Source organism: Felis catus, chromosome B3 (genome assembly GCF_018350175.1).
Source record: "Felis catus isolate Fca126 chromosome B3, F.catus_Fca126_mat1.0, whole genome shotgun sequence".
In the NCBI taxonomy this organism is placed as follows: domain Eukaryota; kingdom Metazoa; phylum Chordata; class Mammalia; order Carnivora; family Felidae; genus Felis; species Felis catus.
The window spans coordinates 27,220,336-27,229,971 of NC_058373.1; positions in this window are offsets into that span (position 1 = coordinate 27,220,336).

Here is a 9,636-nt window from a genome sequence, read left to right on the forward strand (position 1 = left end):
CTTCCATCAACAATAGAATGTATATATAAACTGTGGTATGTTCACACAATGCAATACTCACAGGAACAAAATGAGCAAATTCTTCTACTTACAATACCATAGGTGGATCACACAAACGTAATGTTAAGTGAAATAAGATAGAAAGACTCACAAAAATTACACAATTTGCTTCCACTTAAGAAAAGTTTAAAAGCAGCAAAACTAATCTATGGTGTTGAAAGCCAGTGGCTTCCTGAGGGCATGGAGGGGACTGGGCTTCTGGGCATGAGATTTTTGTGAAAATTCTTTAAGCTGTGTATTATGATTTATGATATATGTGCATTACATGTCCATACAAATGCTTATTTTAAAATACAAAGTAGCCAAGGTTACACATGTAATTGTGATAGGATCTGGAAGAAAAGTTAGGAAACATCTTTTTCAATAGCTCTGTTCTATGGGTCAAACACTGAGACACAGTGACTAAAGGGCATGTCTGTGGTTGAATCAGTGGAGGAAATGGAGTAGAATGGGATCCCTGGTGTTTTCCAGGAGCCCCTTCCAGCTTTCCCTGTCAATATAAACTACCAGTATTCTCTTCAGTTTTAGATGCCATGGCCATAAAAGATGAGACATAGGAAGTCCCAGAAATAGGTGTAGGAAGGTAATTCCTTAAAGAAACGTGCCCACCTGCACTGCTACTTATGGGAAAGACTAAAATAGAGCTCTCTCATTATCCATTCAACTCTCAACACTCTGCAGTATTACCCTCTGATACAAATTCATCCTGCCTATATAGGAGATGGGTAGGGTGGACATACTGTTTCCAGGTTCAATTTGTTCCTTAGAGAAGCAATGATGGGATGACTGCATACTAATCATTATACTCATTAATAATAACATTAATATTTTCTAAACACATACAGCTCACATCTCTCAATTGGAAACTTCCTCGTGTGTATATCCCACACCTTTCCATCTCTCTCTATGCAGTGAGGATGTTCTTTTACTAACTAAGGAAGGTGCCTCTTCCAGAGAGTTGGCAACTGCCCAGAAATCATTATCTGTGAAGGACATGATTCAGGAAAGCTAAATTACAGGGGAGATTTGTATTTCATGTAGTATTCCTTAGAATGCTAATTTTTAAGCTATATGCTTAATTGTATGTTCATTATTTTTGTGACTGAGTAATAACAGTGAATTTGATACCATTTTCTACTTGCCTATCTCAAGAACTGTTCTGTTCATTGCATTTCTATTCAGACCTGCTTTTGTGAACATGATTCACACCACCCAGTTTGCTGTGTACACATTTGTTCAGTGTGTTATTTAGAATAAAAAAAAAACAGTAAGGGTGGAGTTTACTGAACTCTGTGCCCAGCCCTGTGTTTGAGTGTGATTCATGCCTATTTCCAGCAGGGTTAACTGGGAGTGTTTTGGAGTACACGACAGGAAAGAATAAGGAGTTCCAGCTCCACCTCCCCACCGGATTCCAGTCCCCATGCCCACTCTTCCAGGCTACAAACAGCAGTCACCTTCCTCATCGCCACTAGCAGGAAGATAAAGAACATCCAAGTACCCCTGGACCCACTTCTCCACCTCTCCTCTCACATGACATTAGCCACGCTGCCATCTTGCTACCTTCTCCACCAGGAGAGAGGAGGAGAGGTGGAGGGTAATTTAATATAACTGAGTCAACAAAAACATATTTAACAACTATGGACAAGGTCTTTCACTGCGGGCAGGAGATGCAAAATTGAGCCATACATGGTCGTTTTCTAATCCCACAGCCTATGGAGAGAATAAACAAGGTAACAGGTGCTTACCAAACATTTAATCAAGATGAGTGGAATCAACAGATTAATTCAGATCCTACCTGAAGAAACTCAAGCCTTCCTCCTGAGTATAGCCAAGCTTGGCAGAGTAGATGTTGGTGCAAGACCTCAGTTATCCATCTTCCTTCCAGGCCAAGTGCACCTTTTGCTCTCTGACCTCAACATTGTGCTTTGACACCAGACTGAAGACGCCTCTGCAGTCAGCACATCAGAAGCAAGCTCTTGCCTCCATTCCATGGGTCTCCAGCCTCCTGAAAATGGTTATTTCTCTTCATTCAGTCCCACTAGGAATCTCAGGGCAGAGAACCTATGGGGATCTCCTGTAGTTCACAAAGTCACATGATTTCAGCAATGGAGGAAACAGGCCACTGAAGACCAAAGGGCATTCCCAGGACAGGCTAGGGGTGGGAAGTGAAAGTTTCCAGCCATGCATTATTTACAGCGCAGCCTTTATCCGTACCTTATTTATTTCTAAGGCCTCTCACCCTCACCAAGACAAAAATTCTCCATTTTGGATTATAGGCAATATAATTACTCATCAGTTGTCCCTTTGAAATGGAGAATCTTACACACAACATATATGATTTCTATGGTCCCATAAAAAAGCAAACCCACAACTAGGTAAGAAGAGACTTTAAAGGATTGTTGCAATCAGGGTGAAATGACCTTTCTATAGAAAGAAGAGGCTAGTGCAATAACAGGAACACTGTGACTGTCAGATCTGCAAGTCTCTCAAAGGTCAGGCAGAAAGAGACTTTCTGTTATAGAGACAGGTGAACAAGTCTACAAAAACAGAGAGGGCAGGGAGAGAGTGCATTATCCTACAGTTTAGCAGGAAATGTTCCCAAGCAAGTATTAAGGAGGGTTCTGTGTTTCAATCCTCATGGGTAGGCCCAATTTGAGGGGTCTGGGGAAAAGGGATTTTGTCCAGATTGGTGAGTGGGGACAACCAGTTCAGCATTTATGAAGCAAGGAAGAATTTGAAGTGTCTGGCTTTATTCTAGATAACCAAAGGAAAGCATCTGTGTTTTACCTAAGTCACAGGGAGCAGAGGTTTTGCTGTTGTTTTTGTTTATTTTGTTTTGTTTTTGCAGTAAGTCACTTCTGGTAACACAAAGGGAATGGGGTTTCTTAACTTGTGCTTCTAAGAGCACAGACTCAAGAGAAGTTTAACATCATCACTATGAATTATGACAAATTACTTTTACTCAAATGTCTTATATGAATTGTTCTGAATAGCATATTTTTCATTATTGTTACATGATAAACACTTATCATATGGAACAGCTCAGAGCCACAGCACCAGTTTCTAAACCAAACTGACTTTTCCAAGGGACAGAACATTTCAGCAATGATTTAAGCTTCCTCTTGATGATTTCTTTTGCCAAAAAAAATGATGCTTTCAATACAATTGAAGATTTATCTGGGCTGTTGAAGCTATGCCTTTGCTTGCAGGTGGGTGATGTTTCATTTGACCAGCACGTACCCTCACTAGATGAAAAGCACCGTGCCAGGTTTGGGAGAAGATGCACAAATAGAATCCATTTCCTGTCTTCTAGTATAGCTCAAGATAGTAGAGGACAGGTGTGAGCAGGGCTTAGCAAAAACAGATGAAAAATGGAAGGTGCCCACCTTTCTGGCTGCAGATTGCTACATAAATGGTATTTGTAACTGTTCTAAAGCACAATGCTAAAAAAATGTGCAAAGCAGCCAGGAAGCTGTGAAGCAAAGAACATGCCTGGGGAATGGTCAGTTTCCAAAACTTTTGTCCCAAAGTCAGACTAGACCAGCCCTGTGGTAGGTGGAGGGATGGGGGGTGGGATTAGGGGATGTGTGGGATGGAAACAAGAGCTGGTTCCCTCCCACTCCAAGAGTTCTGGACCCTGAGAGAAGGAAGGAACTGCAGTTGAGATGGCTGAGGCCAGTAAGATTTACATGGGTGATGCAGAACTGGGCCACATTAGCTTTAAGGTTTCCTGCCTCTGCAAAAGGAAGCTGAGCAAAAATGGGGAGAGGACCGACTTCGGAATTCAGAGCAGAGATCACAGCTGGAAGCTGGTTTGTCACTGAAAGAATTCTTTCAGACATCTAAGACTCTCCTTCTACATATGATAGACTCTACACTGATGGATTAATAAATCCACATTTTTATTGAGGTCTGGCCACAAAGCCTTCTGAGGAGTCTGTTGAGATTATAGAGCCTGTGAGCACATGGTGGTGGCCTCAGGGAGAGGCTGAGTTGTGAAGATAATGAAATATGTAATGTTTCATGAGAGTTCCTGGAGGCAGGGACTGGTTGCCCCCTCTTTCTTCTGTATTAGATTAGACAATTGGAAAGCTTGTTCACTCACAGTGTAACATGTCATCAAGGAAGACATTCTAAAAAAGTCATTTTACTCCCTCAGTTCAGTTTCTTTCCGCTGCATGCCTGTGAAGGGAGTGCCTTGGCACTACTCATGGCTAACAGGCAATCGAAAGGACACAGGTGCCCAGTTTGGGAGGGCTTGTGACAAGGGAAGGAGCTGCTCCTTGGCTCAGAGACTAAGCAGAGTAACTGACATTCTGCTGTGCTCCCAAGAAAAGGGAAGGGACAAGCTCTATTCCAGTTGACTTCATGCTGCCCTGAGGAACATCAGCTATACCCAAAGAAATAGCATGCTTCTCAATTGTCCTTACTCCATGTTTCTGAACCCCAGAGCAGAGAGACTTCTGACAGCCCAGATAGGAGTTTCAGCATTTGCTCTTTTTGTCTTTTCATGAAACTTATTCCAGAGCAGCAATGGGTCCAGACACCCTGGATACAAGTCTGAGCATGTCACAGATGTCTGCTTATGTCAGGTCTACAAGCACTATAGGGGTCCAGTGAGCTATGAGTTGGTAAGTTGAGCAACTAAAAGCTTGCTGTCTGCAGGGTGAAGGCCAGAAGTCCCATCACCACAAGCAAGTAGATTCCAATCAAAAACCCTTTAGGGGCGCCTGGGTGGCGCAGTCGGTTAAGCGTCCGACTTCAGCCAGGTCACGATCTCGCGGTCCGTGAGTTCGAGCCCCGCGTCAGGCTCTGGGCTGATGGCTCAGAGCCTGGAGCCTGTTTCCGATTCTGTGTCTCCCTCTCTCTCTGCCCCTCCCCCGTTCATGCTCTGTCTCTCTCTGTCCCAAAAATAAATAAACGTTGAAAAAAAAATTAAAAAAAAAAAAAACCCCTTTGGGGCACCTGGGTGGTTCAGTTAAGCATCCAACTCAATTTCAGCTTACGTCAAAAACTCATGATTCCTGAGACTGGGCCCTATGAAGGGCTCTGTGCTGAAAATGCAGAGCCTGCTTGGGATTCCTTCTCTCCCTCTGTTCCCTCCCCTGCCTGCTCTCTCTCTCTCTCCCTCCCTCTCTCTCTCAAAAATAAACAAATAAATAAATAAATAAAACATAAAAAACACTTGTTCTTCAGGCATGGATTATGTCCTGATGGCTCCTGGTAAATTAATCCACTGACCAAAGCAGGGAAAGGAGGCTGACTTCCCTTTGCTCTCAGGACTCAGTGCCCACACCAGCAGCCCCTGCTCCACTTCTAGACCTTTCAGCTTTTTTCTTCATCTAGCCTTCTGAGTGTACTCTCTTACCACGTTCACTCTAGTGGTGTCTCTGCTTTTGATCTTTTACCAGCTGCTTCCCTTTTCACAAATGCTTCCTCTAAAATCCATTTTGCCCATGAAAGTTTTCATTGATTTTCTACCACATTTCCATCCATTAAAGAGTGTGAGAAAGAGATTGAAGGTCAGTGAAAGGACAGTCTCCCCGAAGCTGGCCAAGCCTGTTCACCTAGCAACATCTCTGCCTTATTTTAGTCTCCCTTAGTGCTGGAAAAAGGCAGATGTAAACAGTGAGATGCAAAAATTACTAAAGACAGTGATTAGATCTAGTCCTGTCTCCACCCACCCTGTTTGCATTGCTGAGAGAGGAATCACCAGGGAAGGAGAAAGTGGTCTTTTAATAAATTGATAAATCACTTAAAATAAGGTGTGAAAAAGAACTGCAGAATTTAAAGACAGCAAAGCAGGATTATGGGTATTTTACACCGAAAATGAAGACTGGCAGGGGGCAGAAGATGAATCCAGAAAGACTGAAGGTGAATGGGAAGGAATTTGGTAGGCGTAGAGGAAGACAGCCCAAGAGCCAGACCAGTGCCAGTGACAGTGAGAGGGACAGACAAAAAGGATTTACTTCTCATGAGTTCTGTGAGTTTGCACACTCTTTTTAGTCTTTTAAGATGCCTGTTGGGGAAGCAGTGTCCCTTCCCCTGGAGGAGAGACATTGCTTCCCTCTGTTTCTGGGGCCCAGAATATTTCCCTCGTATGGAGGCCAGGTGCCAAGTTGTTGCTAACCCCAGATTCTCTTTCCTTAATTAGGAAGAATCTTCCCTGTCCTAAAATGAATGCTGATCTTGCCAAGTCTGTTTTCCTTCTGTAAGACATTATTCCAACCAGCTCTGTGTGTGCTGAGTTCTCCTTAATGACTCTAGCCCCATAGCAGTATGGGTGAAGTTCTTAATGGACTTCCTTGTTTTGCTTAAGTGTATATATCACATGGCACCTGGTCAGCCCACTGGTATATCTACTCCCTTCAGGAAGGGAATGAGGTCTTTGCAGCAGGAGAGGGGAGCTTGCAACCCATCACCCTGCATCAGTTATCTGGAGAGACCCACTGGCATGGGAGACCAGCTCACACTGCAGACACTGATCTTGCCAAATCTATTCTCCGAGTGAGGCATCATTTGAATCAGCAGCACCTTATGTGTTGAGTTCTCCCTGGTGACTCCACCCCATAGATGATGCAGTGAGCTGAGGCTTGCGGTGGCCCCACCATTGCTAGTGGTGAGCAGTGTTATGCTCTTCACTGTCCTTCATGGAGTGGAGACCCTTACTGGGGCTTGTTAGCTAAGCTTCCTGTTACACAATGCAGGGAAAGATTTATATTTTGTATTCAGTTAGTCTCAGTTACTTGAATGTTGCTATATTGAAATATGATGAGGGGGCCAGCAGTTATGTAATTGCAGCTGCCAAGGCCAAACACTAATCCTCCAACTTCCTGTTCTTCATTTCATGATTGATTAGCAAAGAAACTGTTTCTTGTGAGTGATTGAGAACTGTTTGTTCTCTGAAAGTAGCTAATGTTAAAAAACAAACATAAACCAGAGAAGACAAAATTCCTGAGAAGACAAAACCAATTCAATCATACAAATAAAGCTTAATTTAGCTTTTTTTTTTTTGTAAGACTAACTTGATCTGAGTTATTTCTTATGTGTGTCTCTGGAAATCATAAGCAAAACTTAAACAGCTTCCCGATATTGGTGTGAGTTAACCAGTAATCAAATCTCTATCATTTAACAAAATTTTAGTATAATAACCAAGCATTGTGAAGAATAGACTGTCACAGCCTGCTCACTATACAAGCAGTTCTATAACAGTATATACCTCTGAGCCTCCGTTCATGTTTTAGTTTGTTTCATGTTTGAAAACTGTCTTTTTGGTGTGTACACAGTAACATTTTACTAATTACTACTTTTGACACTGACTACAAAGAAAAGCAACCCCAACTGCAAATCACCACATCTGCAGCTTATTGACTCTCCAGTAAAAACAGCAAACCATCCTTTTAAGACACTGATTTTTGGATTTGGGTCATTCTCTCCATTGCAATAATCTAAATAAAATCAATCTCTTTATTGTCGTGGCTCGTGTCTTTGATGCATAAATGGAGACAGCAGCATGTTTCTAGGGCAGCTAAGATGTGACCCCCTCCTTAAAACGTTCCCCATTTATCCATCTACCTTTTTTTAAATAATGAACAAATATCTAAAGTCTTCCCCTTGGCCCACTGTTCTGCAAGGCCAGAGCCTTGGTTCCTCATCCCTTAGCTCCCTCTGCTGTTACAATAACACCCAGCATGTCCCTGCCTTGGGGGTCTCACATCCTGAGCACTTTACTGTGCTCCCTCTTTCCCAGACCCTTCTACAGCTGGTCTCACTTTATGCTCTGCTCAGATGCCCCATCCCCAACAGTCTACCAAAAATTGCTAGCTGCATTTTTCTTCCCAGAACTTGTCACTGCCTGACGTATTTATTTAATCTACTCCATACACCAGCTCAACTAAAGCACAGTGGTGACAATGACATGTGACTCAGGACCCCTGCTGGGGAGTAATGATAGGAGAGAATTTGATTATATGAGGTTGCAGAAGAACATCAAATCTATGTCTTACCTCTAGTGAAAAGGGAAAGAGAGTGTTATTGGGAGAGGGACAGAGAGCAGTCTTGGGTGATATCTGGTATTTTTTTTCAAGTCAGTTGGTTAGTGCATACACAGATATTCATTATATTTTTTGTGTGCTTGAATTATTTTATAGTAAAAAGAGAGTAAACTGGAGAAAAGAAAGTATAAATGGTACGGTCAAAAATTGTTTCAAAAAGTTTTAGAAATGGGGTGGTAGTTGGAGGAAGATGATGTTTTTTTTTATTTTTAAATGTTTTACTTATTTTTGAGAGAGAGACAGAGCATGAGCAGGCGAGGGGCACAGAGAGAGACACAGAATCTGAGGCAGGCATCAGGCTCTGAGCTGTCCACATAGAGCCTGACTCAGGGCTTGAACTCATGGAGTGTGAGATCATGACCCAAGCTGAAGTTGGACACTTAACCGAGCTGCTCAGGAGCCCTAAGATGATTTTTAAAATGGGATTAGACACAAATTCCATGAGGTTGGTTATATTTATTTATTTATTTATTTGCTCTTTCATCTCTAGCATCTGGAGAAGTTGTCCAAAGCATAAAAAAATATTAAGTAAATACAAGTTTTGCTTGCCATCCAAAAGCAGAATGTTCCTATGAAACCTTTCACAAGCCAAAATGTCATAAAGTGAGGAAGCAATTTACCTTTGATTTATATGGAAAATGCTTTTTTTAAGTTTATTTTACTTTTTGAGTGAAAGATACGGGGAGTGGGAGGGGCAGAGTGAAGAGCTTGACGTGGGAGTTAATCTCATGAACCAGTAGGATCATGACCTGAGCTGAAATCAAGAGTCAGATGCTTAACCAACTGAGCCATTCAGATGTCCCAAAAATGTTTTGAGCAGACGGAAAAATAACCTCTCTCATGGTTTTCTGGTACCTTAGGACACATCTTGCCAATGGTTGCACAAAATAAATTGAGATAAAGCATAGATGCTAACACTTCAAAGCTATGGTGGCTTGATTCTGAGTATAGTTCTTGGGGAAGGAGCTTGCCAGGGCCACCCTCATTGCTCAGGCCTTGTGCTGCTTCTCTAATGCTCCCTGCAAAACGAACGCTGCATGTTATTCTTGCTTTTCACCTTTTTGTAAAAGCAAAAATCCTCTTCAGATTTCCTTTAAGTACTGAACACAGATGTTAATGTAGGTCTTTTGTAAACGTGAAGTGCCTAATGAGAACTTTCAAAAAGCAGGGTATTCCTGTACTTTAAATGAATGAATGAGTAAATGAATGGGTGAGCAAATGAATAAAGTCCATAAAATCATGTGTTTTTTTAATTTATTTTGAGAGGAGACAGAGAGAGAGAGTGGGGGACGAGCAGAGAGAGGGGAAGAGAGAACTCCAAGCAGGCCTGGCGCTGTCAGCACGGGGTCTGAAATAGAGCTCAAACACATGAACTGTGAGATCATGATCTGAGCTGAAATCAAGAATTGGATACTTGACTGACTGAGCCACTGAGGCACCCCCACAAAATCATGTTTGTATCTGGGTGGGAATGATTTGGTAGATGATGCAGAGAAGAGTTTCTCATTGGAAAGAGTGAAGT